The following is a 19,525-nucleotide window of genomic DNA, read 5'->3' as shown; positions in this document are numbered from 1 at the left end:
TGTGAAAAAACAATGACTTTATTGCCTCTGCAAGCGGGAGGGGAGGGTGGGGTGGGGTGGTTGGTTTACAGGGAAGTAGAGTGAACCGGGTCGGGGGGGGTGGTGTTGGAGGGTTCATCAAGGAGAAACAAACAGAAGTTTCACACAGTAGCCTGGCCAGTCACAAAACTCGTTTTCAAAGCTTCTCTGATGCGCACCGCGCCCTGCTGTGCTCCGCTAACCGCCCTGGAGTCTGGCTGCGCGTAATCAGCGGCCAGGCGAGTTGCCTCAACCTCCCACCCCGCCATAAATGTCTCCCCCTTACTCTCACAGATATTGTGGAGCGCACAGCAAGCAGCAATAACAATGGGGATATTCTTTTTGCTGAGGTCTGAGCGAGTCAGTAAGCTGCGCCAGCGCGCTTTTAAACGTCCAAATGCACATTCCACCACCATTCGGCACTTGCTCAGCCTGTAGTTGAACAGGTCCTGACTCCTGTCCAGGCTGCCTGTGTACGGCTTCATGAGCCATGGCATTAAGGGGTAGGCTGGGTCCCCAACGATCACGATAGGCATTTCAACATCACCAATGGTCACTTTCTGGTCCGGGAAGAAAGTCCCTTCCTCCAGCTTTCGAAACAGCAGAGTTCCTGAAGCCGCGAGCATCATGTACCTTTCCCGGCCATCCCACGTTGATGTTGGTGAAACGTCCCTTGTGATCCACCAGGGCTTGCAGCAGCATTGAAAAGTACCCCTTGCGGTTTATGTAGTCGGTGGCTTGGTGCTCCGGTGACAAGATAGGGATATGGGTTCCGTCTATGGCCCTGCCACAGTTTGGGAATCCCATTTCAGCAAAACCATCCACTATTGACTGCACGTTTCCCAGAGTCACTACCCTTGCTATCACCAGGTCTTTCATTGCCCTGGCAAATTGGATCACAGCAGCCCCCACCGTAGATTTGCCCACTCCAAATTGATTCCCGACTGACCGGTAGCTGTCTGGCGTTGCAAGCTTCCACAGGGCTATCGCCACTCGCTTCTCAACTGTGAGGGCTGCTCTCATCTTGGTATCCTGGCGTTTCAGGGCAGGGGAAAGCAAGTCACAAAGTTCCATGAAAGTGCCCTTACGCATGCGAAAGTTTCGCAGCCACTGGGAATCGTCCCATACCTGCAGCACGATGCGATCCCACCAGTCTGTGCTTGTTTCCCGGGCCCAGAATCGGCGTTCCACGGCATGAACCTGCCCCAGTGACACCATGATTTCCACATTGCTGGGGCCTGTGCCTTGTGAGAGGTCTATGTCCATGTCAATTTCCTCATCACTCTCGACGCCGCGCTGCAATCGCCTCCTCGCCTGGTCTGGGTTTCGCCTTGGCATGTCCTGGCTCTGCATATACTCCAGGACAATGCGCGTGGTGTTCATAGTGCTCATAATTGCCACGGTGATCTGAGCGGGCTCCATGATCCCAGTGCTCGCTATGGCGCCTGGTCTGAAAAAAGGCGCGAAAGTAGTATCTGATGGACCAGGAGAAGGAGGGAGGGCGGGAGGGAGGGCCGAGTGACGACATGGCGTACAGGTACAGGAACAGGGAGAAACACAAACAACTGTCACACAGAATGGTCCCCCCAAAGATTAAACTGAAAACCGTGGGCTTAGCAGGCCATTGATTTCATGGAGGAAGGGGAAGCAAATGAATACAGAACAAATCTATTTTTTACAGCTTAAGGTGGCAGCCGACGGTGCAGCATGAGTGATAGCCTCTCCAGTACGATGACGATGGGTACCAATCATAATATACCATCATCTGCCAAAAGGCAAGGGGCTGCTGCTGTGTAGCAATGCAGCCCCACGTCTGCCAGCCCCACGTCCGCCAGCACCCAGCATCGCCCTCGGCCTCTTCTGGGTGCTTAGCAGACAATATTGGGCAATTGGCAGAAAATAGTATATTACGACTGGTAACCATCATCATCGAAACAGTAGCATGTCTGCCCAGGTGGCCATGATTGACAGCCACACCAGTACGACGATGATGGGTACCAGTCACAATATACCATCTCCTGGCAAGGGGCTGGTGCAATGCAGCCCTACGGCTGCCAGCCCCATGACTATCACTCATGCTACACCGTCTACCGCCAAAAGGCAGTTAGCAGCTGCTGCTGTGTAGCAATGCAGTCCCACGTCTGCCGGCACCCAGAGGACATATGGTGACGGTGAGCTCAGCTGAGCTGAGCGGGCTCCATACTTGCCGTGGTATGTTGTCTGCACAGGTAACCCAGGTAAAAAGGCGCGAACCTATTGTCTGCCGTTGCTGTGACGAGGGGGGAGGGGCCTGACGACATGTACCCAGAACCGCCTGCGACACTGTTTTGCATCATCCGGGCATTGGGATCTCAACCCAGAATTCAAAGAAAAGGTGCGAAAGGCGCTTCTCGGCTCTATGAGCTGTGGCGCAAACGTAGTATCTGACGGACTAGGGGAAGGAGGGAGGGCGGGCCGAGTGATGACATGGCGTACAGGTACAGGTACAGGGAATTAAAATCAAGAAAGGTGGCTGTGCATCAGGGAGAAACACAAACAACTGTCACACAGAATGGTCCCCCCAAAGATTAAACTGAAAACCCTGGGCTTAGCAGGCCGTTGATTTGACGGAGGGAGGGGGAAGCAAATGAATACAGAGCAAATCTATTTTTTACATCTTAAGACGACAGTGCAGCGTGACTGATAGCCCTCGGCATCTTTCTGGGTGCTTGGCAGCAAATACGGGGCGGTGTATGACGATGGTCTTCAGGCCTATTGCACAATCGGCTGCTCGGGGAAGACTCTGCTAACGTACGATGACCCGACTTGTAATAGGACGGCTAATAGTCGTAATACACCATTTACTGCCAAAAGGCAAGCCCCACGGCTGCCAGCACCCAGATCGCCGATGAAGGCTACCAGTCTACTGCACCGTCTACCGCCAAAAGGCAGTTAGCAGCTGCTGCTGTGTAGCAATGCAGTCCCACGTCTGCCGGCACCCAGAGGACATATGGTGACGGTGAGCTCAGCTGAGCTGAGCGGGCTCCATGTTGTCTGCACAGGTAACCCAGGTAACCCAGGTAAAAAGGCGCGAATCTATTGTCTGCCGTTGCTGTGACGGGGGAGGGAGGGGCCTGACGACATGTACCCAGAACCGCCCGCGACACTGTTTTGCATCATCCAGGCATTGGGATCTCAACCCAGAATTCCAAGGGGCGGCAGAGACTGCGGGAACTGTGGGATAGCTGTGGGATAGCTACCCATAGTGCAATGCTCCGGAAGTCGACGCTAGCCTCGTACTGTGGACGCGGTCCGCCGACTAGAGCACCTAGAGCATTTTATTGTGTGGACACACACAATCGGCTGTATACAACCGATTTCAATAAAACCGGCTTCTATAAATTCGAACTAATTTCGTAGTGTAGACATACCCCAAGTGAGTTTAGGTTTTTGCTACTAGTAGCAGATTCGGATGGGAAGCAGTTCCTGACAGGCTGACCAGCTTCACCTGCCTGGAGCTCAGCCCCTTCTCCACCTGTGCTCCAGTGCTGGAGTTCCCCCCCTTCTCCCTCGCTCAGACCCCATGTCATGAATCCTGCCTTCCCCTGTATGAAATATGGAGCAATAATATATGAGAGAGCCAACAAGGGCCTGATCCTGCAAACCCTCCCATTTCACACATCACGTTGGTCTCAGGGGGTGCTGCTGTGACCATAGGCACCAACTCCATGGGTGCTCCGGGGCTGGAGCACCCACAGAAAAAAATTGGTGGGTGCTGAGCACCCACCGGCAGCTCCTCTACCCCCTCGCCCCCCCCGCTCCAGCTTACCTCCACCTCCTCTGTGAGCGTGCCGTGGCATCCTGCTTCTCACCCCTCCCAGTGCTTGCGCCATGAGCCAGCTGATTCACGGGGCAGGATGGGGAACGCGTCGTGCTGGGGAAAGAGGCGGGGCCAGGGCAGGGATTTGGGGAAGGGATCCAATAGGGGCAGGGAGGGGGTGGAGTTAGGGCAAGGACTTTGGGGATGGGATTGGAATGAAGTGGGCAATTAACATGAAGTGGGCGATTAACACTCTGCAGAACAGGCAGCAGGGCCCATTGACTCCAAAGGAGCTACAGCCAATTTACACCTGCTGGGCGACCAATGTGAACTAAATGTTTTTAGAAAGTCATCCAGCATCGCATCTGCCGCCCACTGAGCTTTTTAGTGTAGTGCTGTCTGTAGTAAGAGAAACATTAATGTAATGGCTGAGAAAGAAAGAAAGATTCTGGGCCATTCATCCCAACAGAAGTTGAAGATCAGATATTTGAAAACTGTGCAACACTGAATTCCTCCAAAGTTCTCTCCCTAGTGGGACTGAACCATTCTCCGTCACCAACAAAAGTTACACTTGTAATTAAACCCATGGGGCAAAGAGCTAAGAAAGTGCGGACCGGTTCAGAACTTTTGAATCAGCTTCAGATCAGATTGGCAGGCAAAAAATATGGATTTATAGCCGTGTAATGGGCTAGATCCCCGGCTGATGTAAATTGACATTGCTCGATGGAAATCAAAGGCCCAGATTCCCAGTTGGTGTAAATAATCCAAACTACCACAAACTCAATGGAAGTGTAACAATTTACACAAGCTCATGAACTGGCCCTTAGTTTTTAGTCTTCACCTCTGGATACCTCTTGGTGACTGACTTCAAGCAGACAGGGCAGCCTGAGCCATGGGTTCCTCTAGTGGATGCATCCCAAGAGCTGTTGATACAATGCAGGAGGAAAAAAATCCCTGTTTTATTTTGCAAACACCTTGGGACATGCTTTGGGCCTCTGCCCTGCCTTGTTTTTAGCCAAGGATCCTTCCAGCGATGCTGCCATCATGTGAGATCCAGGGCGGGTGCTCTTCTCCCTCTGTGGGGTTAGAGTTGGGCAGGTTGTCAGGGTGGTTTGCTCCAGACGTGAGATCAGAGCTGGGCTTAAAGCTTGGGAGACTGGATTCAAATGGAGCAGGGACATCCTGGGCTGTGACCATGTCTGAACCCTGCACAAGCCAGGCTCAGCTGTAGAGCTGGGAGGAGTTTTCAGTCTCTGATCCCATTTAGTCCTTCATCTCTCAGCCAAGCCTGTCCAAGGAGGTAAGAAGGGAGAGCCCATCTGTGGAGTGGATCCAAAGGTGAAAGTAAGCTGGTCCGGTATGGTGTACCGGCAAGAGCCAGTATGCCGTGCCGGACTGGACCGGCTTCTGCAGCGGTGATTTAAAGGGCCCAGGGCTCCAACCGCTGCAGGGAGCCCCGGGCCCTTTAAATTCCCGGCAGCTGGGCTCGGGCAGGGATTTAAAGGGCCCAGATTCCCACAGGGAGGCAGCATTACACGTGCCTAGAGATTCAAGCATAGCTGCAAAGGGAACTTTTACTTTAAAAAAACTTAGGGGGCAAGTGAATTTAGGCACCTACAGGTTTGACAGAGGCTTTAAGCATCATGGTGGTACCAAAACCAGGACTTAGTGCCTAAAGTAGGAACTTAGGAACTTGACTCTTTGGAGTGTTCAGCCCTTCCTCCATATTTGTCCGCGTTGGGGTGAAACCTGGAGTGTGGGATCACTGAGCCCTCTGTCCCTCCACCCTGGGGCATCCCTCTCACGCTGTGATACTGATGTCAAGCCACACCTGCACTTACACAGACATCCACAGGCAGGGACACACCCAACTGAGTTACATGAATGATCTCCCAGACACTCATGAACTATCAATAGGGAGGCTCCAGCCAATTCTCCCCAGCTCCCCAGCCTTGCACCCCAGAACTGTGTTGTCCTGCACTGGTCAGAAGCCCGGTCAATATAAGTTCATTACCCAGTCCGCCCCTCCCTTGATGTGGAAAGGACATGCACTAGCCTTTGTAAACCGAGCTGTGATTTTCCAAGCACTTCGACCAAAACACACACTTTTAGATTAAATATCAAACAGATTTATTGACTACAGAAAGATAGATTTTAAGTGGTTATACATAGCAAATGTAGAGATCAAAGCTGGTTACCTAAGAAATGAAAATAAATTCACAGGCTAAGTTCTACAAACTAAAGAGGATTTGAATCAAGCCCTGTCTCACCCTGACAGATGGTCTAGTTCCTCAATACACAGGCTGGGACTCTTTTCCAGCCTGGGACCCCCTTCTGTTATAGTTTCTTCCAGCTTGCTGGAAAGATCTTTTGCTGTGACGTGGGGGTCAGTCAGTCCCCATTGGTCAAGCAGTCTCCATTGTACATGGTCTCTGGATAGTGGATTCTTTCTTTGGTGGGTGTTGATGAGCCATTAACCGCTGTCTGCTTGCTCCGTTGTTGTACCTGAAAGGCTAGTTGTGGTCTTCCCAACCTGACAACATATTTCAGTAACACATATAGCAATGATTCATAACTTCACATACAATAACACATACAACCCAAAAGATCAAGACTTCTAGAATGATACCTCACAAGGCATACTTTGTACAAAACATATCATAATGATCTGACAGTGGTGAATATGGGGGTTCCAGGGTGCTGCTTTGAGGTACAGAGGCTTTACATTCAACTCAATGCATTTCACCTCTCTGTCTGTAACACAATAATGGTTCAATGCTGCATCCGATCAATTCCAACACTTCAGCGAATGTTGCAGGCATCAGCGGGCAGAACTGCAGTGATTGTGTCAGAAATCTGGAAGCAGGAAATGGGAGACACTTGGGGCCCCTGGCACTGGGTGGGGTTGGCAAAAGGGGGCCCTTGATGACAGAGTTGGGGGTAACTGCACCTTTAATCCCCTCTGTGGTCTATTGAGAAGCCACCTACAGCAATGGGAGGGACAATAACTCCTTGTGGGTAAGCCCCCTGCCCCAGCCAGTTTGGTTCTGGTGAACAGGGCAGGGATTTCGCAGGACGCCTCCACACACTCTGCCATGACGGTGGACGGTATTTACACCAATTGGTGAAAGTCTCCCTCTAACTCCTTCCAGCTGCGAGTGATGCAGACTCAGCAGAAATTCTGCCCACAGTTCAAAATCAAGGCAGATTGGGCAGGTGAGTGACTCCTAGAGATGGAGGGGGTGGGGGTGGGGGGGCTGCAGCAGCCAGGGCACTTGGGAGAGGAACAGGGAGGGGAAATTCAGTCTCATTCATTCATTTCACAACAATGGGCCTCACCTCATGACACTAGCTACAGGCAGAACAGCCAAAAGCCTTGAGCCTTGGCACTTTAGGGTCTGTACACAATTGATTCTGCTTCCCCCAGGATCTCTCCTTAGACTCTCTCCTGTTGCACTGCGTGTTCCAGTGCGAGTCACCAAGGGCTCTTGCTTAGGGGCCCTGGCCCTGCAGAGACCTGTCACCAGCAGGGGCAGCTCCTCCTTGGGGGAGGGTGGAGTGAAGTCCCAGGAGGAATGTAACTGCTGTGCAGTGCAGCTGACACACTGTTGGGGGCAGCACCACCTGCTGCCACTGGGGAATCCTGGAGGCTGCAATACACAAGGCTGCTACTAATGCCTGTGCCTGACTCACGGCTGGTCTACACTGGGGGGTGGGGTTGATGTAAGATACGCAAACTTCAGCTACGCACATAGGGTAGCTGAAGTCGACGTATCCTATTCGACTTACCCCGCTGTGAGGATGGTGGCAAATCGACCGCCGCGGCTCCCCCGTCAACGCTGCTTACTGCTCCTGATGAGGTGGAGTACGCGCGTTGATTCGGGGATCGATTTCTACCCACTGATCCGGGCGGGTAGTGTAGACGTGGCCTTAGCCTGCAGGCAGCACAGGGAGGAGGCCCAGAGCAGGGCACAGAGGTGGCTGTGGGGCTGTTTCAGCTCATATGCACTGTGAGGTCTCGGGGGGGCTTGGTGATGCAGGGTTACCAGAGGCAACATGGAATAATGGGGTGCCCAGCACTGGCCCTGGGGGGATGGCTCCCCAACCCCACAGATCTCACTGCCAGGATGTTTCCCCGGAGACTCAGCCTCACTTTCCCCTTTGTTAATTTCTCCCCATCCCCCCGCTGCTTTTGCCCCTAAATTCTTTATGTTCAAAAACAGAACTAGAAACAATAGAACCCCCCAGATGGTGGCCACAGAAAATACTGACTCTAGGACCAATTCTCCATACACATCTCACACTCCCCATGAGACCTCCTGTTCTCAGACATATCTCTGCATGTCTGGATGGCTCCCTCTACGGATGGGATGGGCAAATCCCCTCATGCAGCCCTCCCCGCCCCCCCGCCCAGCTAGGATGGGGGTCTCTGGAAAGTCTGGAGGATGCAGCCACATTAGCATTGGCCTCCCCCCTCTTAAGACACAGTTGGTGGGGACAGAAATGAGGACACCCCGGGAGGGGGTTCATACAGGATTTCAAGCAAGGCAAATGTCCTGCTTGGATTGGACTTAACTTTACAACCCCGGCAATGAAGTGGACCTGAGCGGATGGCTCCCCGTTAAATCAAACACTTTGCATCTTTCCCCATGTTAAATACATCTGAAGTGTTTTTAAACATTGGCCAAGCTAATTGTTTATCATTATCTGTATTTATTATTGCTGCACAATAAAGCCTCTAATCAGCTATAACAAGTGCCCATGTGAACTAATGGATGACATAGTGCAGCAACGACTTCTATTGCCCGTTGTGCTGGCACAGCGTCAGGGGCAGCAGGTTTGTATAATTTTTGGTGATGCCCAGAACGGGTCGACGTCCTGCCACTCCCCCACCCCAAACATACACACCTGCCTTGTAAGCTGGTATATATTTTTTAAAATAATGTAAAAATGGACTGGAAACAGTAAGTGCTTAACAGTTTCCCTCTACTTCACAATAGCACTATCGTCAGAAAAATGTATTTAGCTAAGAATATCAACTTGATTAATACGCTTTTGAATACGGAAACAACCCAGCACTCAAAAGCAAATACTTTTTAAAACTAAAAGAAATGTAGCCCCTTCTTTTGTGATGTTCTTCAGGAGGCAGCAAACACTTTTCATCGTTGTTCAGTGGGGGATGGGGCTGCCCCTTGCCCAGACTGGGGCAGGAATGGTGACTGCGGGGGAGGGGGCAGGGTGTCACAATACTCACCCAAGCCCTAGTTGCTCAGGTCCAGGAAGCCCCCTCGCATCCCTTGGGGTGGGTGCGCCCCTCACCGTAGCCTCATGGGGTGGGGGATGGGGCTGCCCCTTGCCAAGCCTGGGGCAGGAGTGGTCACTGCGGATGGGGGGCAGGGTGTCATTAGTCCAACACTCACCCAAGCCCCAGATGCTCAGGTCCAGATTCCAGGAAGCCCCGTTTCAGTCAGAATCATCTCCCTGTGGGTGCTGGGGGGAGGGGGGCACTGCCATAACATGTGCACCTCCTCCCCTCCTCCCTCTGTAGGCGCAGTGGCTCCCTCAGCCTGCCACCAGCGCCGGTCCCTTTCTTGTGAGGTAGCGCAGCACAGAGCGGCAGGGCAGCCATACGCTGCACAGGGTGTAGGTAGCGATGCTCCAGGGGAGCTGCGCGGGGGCGGCAGGTGGGGCTGTGGGAGAGACTCGGCCTCAAACATTGGTGGAATTGTGCCCCCAGGCCCTGAGTGTTGCTAGAGCTTGGGCATCATGGGCCTATATCACTCGTGGCCCCTGCAAAGCATATTTATGCAAGTTTTCAGTTGCAGAAGTTGGGCCTGTATTTATTTACTTCTGAAAAACACCAAAAGTTAGATTCTGACTGTTTGGAGACTGCAACTATTATAGAATCCACATTATAACATTTACTTTGCTGACTATATATGGGATTCTAACAAAAATGTCATAGGGAAGATCCAAATGATAACTCTAGCCTGTGTTCTTGCACATAGGTTGTTAAACCCTGGAATTGCTGGGAGCAGATTGAATCGGGCTCTATCCAGTCCCACAGAAGTGATACCAGTTTGTACTGACAGCTACAGATGATTTTGCAAAATAGGTAGAAGAATTTCCACTTAGAACTATGACAGCACATGAGGTGGAGAAGAAGACATGTGAAATTATATATCAACATGGCTGTGCAGAGCAGATACTGGCAGATCTAGGTTCTGAATTGAATAATGAGGTAACAGTTTACATTTGGTGTTATTTTCACTCTATGGTTAATTACACAATCATGGCAGTGTCACAAGGGCTGTTAGCAGCTACAAATGGAGCCCTTTAGAAGCCAGCACCCTGGTCACTGAGAGCACCCAGGGCACTGGGTGCAGTGAGAGTAGGAAGGACTGAGTAGTTTGGGTTTGGAAGGGTAGAGGGGATCACTTGCACCTGTGGGGAGCCCTGAGGAGATCACTAGCTCAGTGCTGAGAAGAAAGCAGCAGTATAAAAGGCTGAACCAGGGAGCAGGAAGGGGGCTCCTTGTAACTGCTGCTCTGTTGTGATGCACCATAAAAAGTCATAAAGACACTTGGTGGAGGTTCCCTGGCAGACTGCCTGCTGCTTCATTCACACAGAGGTCTGCCAGCCAGGGATTGCAGGGACTGATGCGGGAGCCCATTCGTAGTTAGAAATTTAAAAATGAACATTGCCTGGAATCTTTTCATGACACTTCATGCGGTAAATTGTGAGTGACAACACATTTTTATGTCTTGTCACATAGTAAAACCCATGTTGTATATTAACCTATTTGCCAACTTATTTCCCCATGTAATAACACAATAAGATTGGATAAGAAAGCACGGTAATAACAAATAATTCAGTGAGAAATAGGGAAAGGAATTCAGATATTTCTGAAGGAAATTTTAGGGAAAAATTATCTATTTTTAGATTAAAAATTCCCTGTGTTAAAAACTAGGAAGAACACATCGCTTCAGGAGCCCATGCCACCTAGACACCAGCAGACTGGATAAAAAGCACAAATGAATCCATCAAAAGAGAATTTTAGGGTATTTATTTTCAAATAATCAAAGTAAGTTTAGGGCACATTGCCATGAATATCATATTGTGAATAAATCTTCAAAACTGAATTATTACATTGAAAATGTTCATAACACATCACGTTTAAAAAAAAAAGTAGTCCTAGCAATGCCATGTGCTGTGCCTCCCCTCAGACTCTGCTCAGCTAGCTCTTCAAGAAATTAGGCTCAATCACTAATTTCAAGGAATTAGATCAATCGGTCACTATTTTTATGGAGAATTCCAGAAGGTGGTGGACTGAACCCAGAGGAATTGTGATGAATTTTCTGGAGCAACTTTATTTTCTTTGTACTCTAAACCTCATATGACAACAAAAATATCACCCTTTCAACTGATTTATTGCTGAGAAGAAAGGCTTGCCAAAAAGCTTCACCAAATTTCATGTTATGTGTCATTAAGTGCCAGCATCTTTAATACAATTAAATTAATTTGTGATGATTCAGAAAAGGAATACAATCCCTTCTCTATTTCTTTATCAAACTACATTTGTTGTGTCCTTATAACCAAGAATATGAAGAGCCCGGCAGTACATTGAAATAAATAGTGCACAGTGACAGTACATTGCTTGCAAATTAATATGTCTAAAGAAAAAGAAACTAAAAAATGGAGATTGTAGAAGAGATTTCTATCTATAGGAAGATAGCATTTGAGGTTGGGGACCGTGTTTTGTTAATTGATGTGAGTAAAAGAAAGGAAGGGTCATATCTTGTATTACCAATTATATGTAGCTAGAAAGTTAAAAATCACATGAATTAATGCTGACAGAAGTTCGAAGATTATTGTATAATCTTGTGTGAGTTAACTTAAATATATTGCTCAATTAAGTCTATCATTTTTTCAACTATTAATTTTCAAAGGTGTAGTGCCGGAAGTGAGTGTATGTGCCCTGCCTTCTAGAGAGACCCAGTCAAGACAATAAAGGTGAGGGTGGGGGAGAGAGAGAGCAGCTGCACATGTGTTACCTAGTGGTTGAACAGCATAATAGATGTTAGCATTCCATTACATCTCCCCCTTTAAGTTCTACATTCCTACCATTTATATTTACATTATCGCACTGTCTTTGAAGTTCAGTGTGGATCAGTCTGTTAGGGGGGGAGGGATAGCTCAGTGGTTTGAGCATTAGCCTGCTAAATTCAGGGTTGTGAATTCAATCCTTGAGGGGGCCACTTAGGGGTCTGGGGCAAAATCAGTACTTGGTCCTGCTAGTGAAGGCAGGGGGCTGGACTTGATGACCTTTCAGGGTCCCTTCCAGTTCTAGGAGATAGGTATATCTCCATATATTATATTATTAAGACAATAAAAGTGAGGGTGGGGGAGAGAGAGAGCAGCTGCACATGTGTGTAGTTGTGATGTTTATGACACATGTACATTGTAACTGAACAACCCAGTCTGACAATTTAATAGTTTATTTTGTTAAGATAAATATTTTGGATTTCTTGAAATTCCCCCACGATTGATATACAAATGATGTTATTTAGAGAAGTGAAATTTCAATATAGATTTGAGGGGGGGGGGAATGTAAATAATTTCATTTCTACAAATATATTTGTATGCTTGTTTTTGAAATACCGTTGAAATGTAAATTAAAATATTCTTGTATTTACACCTTGTTACAATAATATTTTCTAAATTAAAATATTTTTTCTTTCATATTTTACATTGAAATTTCACAGGGGTAGAAAATTCTGACAGGGGTAAATGTCCCCCATCCACCTCCATCTGCTACCCCTGGGGCAGGGGATGGGGAAAGGTGAGGGCTGGGGGTTGCCAGGTGTCCGGTTTTCGACTGGAAGCTCCAGTTGAACAGGGAAACTGGCAGTGTCCAGTCAGCACAAAAACTCCAGTTGCTGCAGTAACTGGCGCCCACCACTGGGGGCGGGAAGAGCAGCAGGGCTGGGAGGGGTCAGTCTGTGCCGCGGGGTCACTGTCAGGGACAGAGATTCCCTCTGGCCTGAGCTGGGACCAGGCAGCAGGGCCGGCTTTAGGCCGATTCAGCCGATTCGGCTGAATTGGGCCCCGCGCCAAGAGGGCCCCGCGCTGCAGCTGTTCACCCCGCCCCCAGCTCACTTCCCCTGCACGCCCCGCCCCCTCCCCTGCTTCCCGCGAATCAGAGATTTGCGGGAAGTCTGAGAGGAAGCAAGGGCGGGCCGGCAGCACAAAGTAAGCTGGGGTGGTGGGGTTGGGAGAAGGGCTCCGGGGAGGCGTGGCCCGTTCCCGCAGGCCCCAGCGGCTCCGGTCCGGCCCGGTCCCCGCGGCTCGGGTCCCCCCTCCCCCCCCCGCGCAGCTTCTGCGGCGCGGCTCAGGTCCGCCCCCCGCGGTGCGGTGCGGGTCTCCCCATGTCTCTCCCCCCGCGGCTCGGGTCTCCCCGTCCCCCCGTGTCCCCCCCGCGGCGCGGGTCGGGTCTCCCCATGTCTCTTCCCCCGCGGCTCGGGTCTCCCCGTGTCCCCCCCGTCCCCCCCGCGGCGTGTCGCGGCTCGGGTCTCCCCGTGTCCCCCCCCCCCCGCGGCGCGGCTCGGGTTTCCCCTGACCCCCCCTGCCCTCCCCCGCGGCGCGGCTCGGGTCTCCCCGTGTCCTCCCCGCTCCATCCCCCCCGCGGCGCGGCTCGGGTCTCCCCGTATCCCCCTCCTCCGTCCCCCCCGCAGCGCGGCTCGGGTCTCCCCGTGTCCGCCCCCCCACCCGCGCGGCGCGTCTCGGGTTTCCCCGTGTCTCTCCCCCCGCGGCGCGGCTCGGGTTTCCCCGTGTCTCTCCCCCCGCGGCGCGGGTTGGGTCTCCCCATGTCTCTCCCCCCGTGGCTCAGGTCTCCCCGTCCCCCTGTGTGTCCCCCGCAGCGCGGCTCGGGTCTCCCCGTGTCTCTCCCCCCCCCCCGCAGCGCAGCTCCCCCGCCCGCGGCGCGGCTCGATTCCTGGGGGCGGGGCTTGCAGCAAGCCCCGCCCCCAGGAATCGGGCCCCGCTTTTGCTAAAGCCGGCCCTGGTCGGGGGTGGGGGGACTTTCTCCGGTGGCTGGAACCAGCCCCAGGCTCTGCTGACACCAGCTCCTGAGCCTGCAGCTGAGGGGAGCAGGGGCGGCGAGTTGTATGGGCCCGTGGTGCCCGGGCTCATGAATATTCCGGGCCCGTGGGCCTGGCTCCACCAATGTCTCCTCCAGCCCCACCTGCCATCTCTGCATGCCTCCCAGCCCCTCCTGCTGCCCCAGGGTGACTTTAAAGGGCCTGGGGGCCCCCAGCTGCCGCTGCCACCGGCAGCACAGTGGGACTGCCCATGTTACAGAGCTCTCCTGGCGATAAAAAATAACCACCCGGAATGGTTATCACTGGGAGTGCGGCTCCTGGTGATAAAGCGCTGCCTATACTGGTGCTTTTCAGCGCTAAAACTTTTGTCGCTCAGGGGTGTGTTTTTTTCACTCCCCTGAACGACTAAAGTTTTAGAGTTGAAAGTGGCAGGGTAGACACAGCCTAACGTGGCTTCCTGCCTGCCTGCTCTGTGCCTCTCTGGGAAGCGGCCGGCACATCCCTGCAGCCTTGGGGGGGCGCCACGTTGCCCCCACCCTGAGCACCGAACCACTGCCAGAGGGGTGTGCGGGTCGCTTTCAGGAGCTGGCGCTGCCCGATTTAAGTGCCGACCCACTGACCCCTCCTGCACCCTAACCCCCTGCCCCATCCCAGAGCCTGCACCTAAAGTCCCTCCCAGAGCCTTAGGCAGGAGGAGGGGGCGGGGTCTTGGACCCATTCTGGGCACCACCAAAAATTATCCAAACCTGCAGGGAGAGACCCAGAGGAAAGGGCCGGGGCCAGGCAGGAAAGTGACTCTGCACCAAGGGCCCCTGCTTGTCCCAGCTCTGCTCCTGGGGAGGGGGGGGCAGTGGTCTGCGAGTCCCAGAGCTGCTGCCCTCCCTGACCCCCCCCCCCGGCTCTGCTCCCCTGAGCGCCTGCAGGTGCGGAGCCAGCTACAGCCGGGCAGTTCCCGAGTCACATTCAGTCCGTTCTGATCTCTCCTCCCCTCCCCATTGATCAGCTGTTGCTTCCCACCCATCCCCACTCAGTCACTCTGGATTTCAGATCCCCTCCCCCTACAGCATCCCCCCCCTTCCTCATTCTGCCTCCACCCAGGGCAGGGCAGTGGGGGTCGGGGGGGTGGGTGAGAACTGGCTGGTGCTTTTTGCTGCTGCTGCTTTATTTCCTCAGCCGGACAGAGCTGTGGTGGACGGTGCTGGGCAGAACCCAGCGATCGCTGGGGAGCAGGAACAGCAGCTGGGGGGCATTGACACCCCTACACTGGCTCACCTGGGAAACTGCCCCTACCAGGCACACCCTGCCAGCTCCGGGCCCTGGAGGGGGGGGACTGGTACTTTAAGAGGAATTTGCTCCGCCCCAACCAGCCAGGGACACGGACCGGACCGTTACGTTCACTTCCCCTTACTTCTGTACTTTCAGTTTTGAAGCATGTGGAAGGCCCAGGCGTGGGGCTCGGCCCTGTCAATTCAGCTACAAATGTAACAAAAATAACGATGACAGGTTGAGTCTCAAACCCTCCAGCTTCGTGACCCCATGTGCGGAACTGGTGCTGCAGCCTCGGTAAGTGACATGGGGACCAGGGCCGGATTTAGGGGCACGTAACCGAGGCGATTACCTGAGGGCTGGTCCACACTTAGTCCGGACTTCGGACTAAGGTACGCAAATTCAGCTATGTTAATAACGTAGCTGAATTCGAAGTACCTTACTCCGGACTTACCGCGGTCCAGACGCGGCCGGAAGTCTCCCCCCGTCGACGCCGCGTACTCCTCTCGGCGAGCTGGAGTACCGGCGCCAATTGTGAGCACTTCCGGGATCGATCCGGGATCGATTTATCGCGTCTTAACCAGACGCGATAAATCGATCCCAGAACATCGATGGCGTGCCGCCGGACCCTCCGGTAAGTGAAGACTAGGCCTGAGGTGCCAGGCTTGGGGGCGCCGGGCTCGTGGGGCTGTTTTTGTTGTTAGCAATAAAAGGAAAAATCAAATGTTTGAAGTAAAATGTTTCAGGATTTCCTTATGTGGCTCATTTGTCACTAACCTCCTAGAATGTTCTAGATCTTTGTAGAATTTTGTGGGACCTTCCAGACTTTCTGGTTCAAAGCTTCTTTCTGTGACTCAGCAGGGAGGGGAGTTCCAGGCTCTGAATCCCCAGCTGCACGGCTCTGTCTGAGATCTCCGGACACACAGCACTGAGGTCCCTTCAGATGGGCTGTTATCACCAATGGGCCTCACTGAAGGGATTCTCAGGGAGAAACTAGTGTAGTGTAGGAAACGGCTCTCTGTAGGAATTTGCTACTTAGGGTACACTCAGCCGTCGCACACAAACTGAGCATGCTCAGTAACATCTGCTAAAGCCACTGCCCTTCACCTGGCCCTTACTAGGCATAAGATTCTGCTTGGCAAGCAGGACCTAGGTTCCCCAGGGCTGGGTTCTTCCAGCCTCAGAATCAGACAAACAGACTTGAGACCATTACTCTGATCTAATGGTCCCTTCTGGCCTTAAATTTGGTCTCCATGAAAGTAGATATGGTTCTACTTTAGCTAGCTACACTTTTATCATTAAAAACCTCAACAAATAATCAAACTATCATCATAACTCCCCAGACAGTGTCCTCTAGCACCTCATGTTTCTATTTTTTGTCTTTGTTTGTGTGTGTCACGGGGCCTATATACCCATTCACCATGGGCAAAGAGCATTTGGGCCCACAGGCATGTCACTATGACTGCCCTTAGTCTCAGGGCTGCATGACCTAGTGGCCGGAGTCGATATATGAATCAGCGGGGATGAGGGGGTCCAACCAGGGCCGGCTTTAGGCCAATTCGCCCGATTCCCTTGAATCGGGCCCCGCGCCTAAGAGGGCCCCGTGCCCAGCGGTGAGGTGGAGCCGGTTCCCAAGCTCCAGAAGCTGTCCACCCCGCCCCCAGCTCTCCTCCCCTGAACGCTCCACCCCCTCCCCTACTTCCCGCGAATCAGATGTTCGCACGAGAAACCTGGAAATAAGCAGTGGCAGGTAAGCTGGGGGGGCGCGAGGAGGGCTCCAGGGAGGCGTGGTGCAGATCCCTCCGGGCGGGGTTCTAATCAGGAGGTGTCACCAGGCTCTTCCTCGTGGGCCACGACAACCAGACTGCCACAGAAATGGTGGGAAGAGGAACCCAGCACTGTAGCAATTATTTCAAAGGACACGTTGGTATTTATGTCACCAGCTTTTATATTCGGTTGCTTTCAGCCCCGTTTCCCCATATATTGTCCGTATTTGGTGTGCCTCACCTGTGATTAGTCTTTTGCCTTTCTGGGAAGTCCAATATCTCTTGAGGGAGAGAAGTCTCAGCCTGTAGGATCTAGCCAGGAGCTTGTATTTTACAGGACTCAAACTCCCATTTCCAGCAGGTTTGCTTCAGGATTACTAGTAGCCAGGGCTCCCCTCCCCCACTGCATCAGTGAGTGAATCCAACTGGTCAACACCCTGGACTGAGGGAGTCACACACGTTTAAAGTCTCCCTTCTTCCCCAGGTGACCGGTTACTCTGCCAGCACGAGAGATGAGTCTAGTATTTATGGTTGTTTTGCTCCTACCCCAGGGCACCATCCACTAGGCCAAAGTGTATTGAGGTAGGGTTACCATATTTCAACAATCAAAAAAGAGGACGGGAGGAGCCCTGCCCTAGCCCCGCCCCCGTCCTGCCCTAGCCCCGCCCCTGCCCCTTCCACTTCCTGCCCCCTCAAAACCCCCAACCATCCCCCCCACGCCTTGTCCCCTGACTGCCCCCTCCTGGGACCCCTGCCCCTAACTGCCCCCCAGGACTCCACCCCCTACCTAAGCCTCCCTGCTCCTTGTCCCCTGACTGCCCCCTCCTGAGACTTTCCCCACATCCTAACTGGCCCCCTAGGACCCTACCCCCCTACCTGTCCCCTGACTGCCCCAACCCTTATCCACACCCCCACCCCCTGACAGCCCCCCCAGAACTCCTGACCCATCTAAACCCCTCTGCTCCCTGTCCCCTGATTGCTCCGATCCCTCTCCCCACCCCTGCCACCTGACAGCCCCCCCCAGAACTCCCAAACACCCCCCCGCTCCTTGTCCCCTGACTGCCCCCTCCTGAGACCCCCCCACCTGTACTCTGCCCAAAACCTTACACCCCCCAACCCCCAGACAGCCCCCCCGAACTCCTGACCCATCCAACTCTCCCCCTGCTCCCTGTCTCTTGACTACCCCCCCCCAAACCTCCCTGCCGCTTCTCTGACCCCCTGGCCCCCTTACTGTGCTGCAGAGCAGCACGCTCGACAGCGGGGGAGGGGAGCAGGGTCGGAGCTCCAGACTGCCGGAGGCCGTGATCTGCCAATGCAGGGAGGGAGGGGGAGAGAGAGGAGGGGAGTGGTGTCAAGTTGCAGGAGAGAGGAGGGGGTAGTGGAGGAGGGGCTCTGGCTGCCGGAGCCCCATGCGAGTGGCACGATCCGGCTGGCTGCCCTGTAAGCCGTGCATGCTCTGCATCGGGGGAGATCTGGACATTGACAAATTCCCCCCGGACGCTATTTTTAACTGAAAAAAGTCGGACATGTCCGGGGGAATCCGGACGAATGGTAACCCTAATTGAGGAGGAGGACGTGCCTCCATTCTGTCTGTGTCCCAGAGGGACTGTGGGGTGTGCAGGGGAACACTGTCCGGTGCAGGGGGGATGCTGGGTGATTTTTCTCAGCAAGCCTCTAACAAGCTCTACAGAGCATAACAAATAAGGATACTCAGAGGCTGCTCACTCAGTCTGTTTGTGCTCCCAGCCCCTCTCCTCTGTTCCTTCTCTGCTTTTCCACTCCTCCTCCTTGACGATCTCCCATTCCTTTCCCACTCTCTCTTTCCTTCTTGTTTCTCCTCCTCCCACTCCTGGCACCTCTTCAGTCTTCATTCCTGGGAGTGAGAATAGCTGATACCCGCAGCAGACACCTCCCGCTGCCAGCACAAGCCCGCACAGAGCGGAGCAAGGGAAGAGAACAGAAACACTGAGGGTCTGGCTGCCATGGCCTCAGCAACCCCAGCACAGACAATGCAAGACAAAGCCAGAGCCTGCCTGTCTCCTCACCCGCCTCTGCCCTCCTGGCACATGCCCCTCCCCTTGCACAGCCTCTGTCCCCTGACGCCTGCCTATCCCCTCGCCCTCTCCCCCCATGCTCCTGGCACCTGCCCCTCCCCACCCCCCCTTTGACCTCTTGGTGCCCACCCCTCACCTCACCCCCTCTTCCCCAAGGCAACCCAGAAATTGCCCTTCACCTCACCATCCCCAGCCTTCTTACCACCCGTCCCTCTCCTCCCCTTCTCTCTGCCTCTGGGTACCCACTCCTCATCTCCTCCTCTCTGCCCCCTAGCACCTGCTCCACTCCTCACCCCCCTCTGCACTTCTGTACACCTATCCCTTTGCTCACCCTGCCTCTGGCCCCCGACACCTGCCCCTCCCCCAGCAACCTCTGTTCTTGTAGCATCCACCAGTCCTTTCACCCCCCTCTGCCTTCCTGGCACCTGCCCCTCCACACTCCTCACCTCTGGCCTACAAAACCCACCCCTCTCCTCATACCCTCTGCCCTCCTGGCATCCTTCCCCTCTCCCCAGCAGCCCC

At 53.4% G+C, this 19,525-nt stretch overlaps 1 protein-coding gene across 3 annotated transcripts in view; it reads left to right on the top strand.

Moving 5' to 3' along the window:
* The first annotated feature begins 15,331 nt into the window (after positions 1–15,331).
* Positions 15,332–19,525, top strand: part of LOC135975007 (butyrophilin subfamily 1 member A1-like) — a 47,901-nt gene continuing 43,707 nt past the window's right edge. For 2 of the 3 annotated variants that reach the window (XM_065564995.1, XM_065564994.1), the window contains exon 1: positions 15,339–15,480. The gene's annotated coding sequence lies outside the window, so the exon portion shown is untranslated. Of the gene's footprint in view, positions 15,481–19,525 lie in introns of all 3 variants that reach the window. The other variant, XM_065564991.1, reaches the window with a different exon arrangement.

This window comes from Chrysemys picta, chromosome 12 (assembly GCF_011386835.1).
Source record: "Chrysemys picta bellii isolate R12L10 chromosome 12, ASM1138683v2, whole genome shotgun sequence".
NCBI classification, from domain to species: Eukaryota; Metazoa; Chordata; order Testudines; family Emydidae; genus Chrysemys; species Chrysemys picta.
This window is presented reverse-complemented; position numbering and strand designations above follow the sequence as displayed.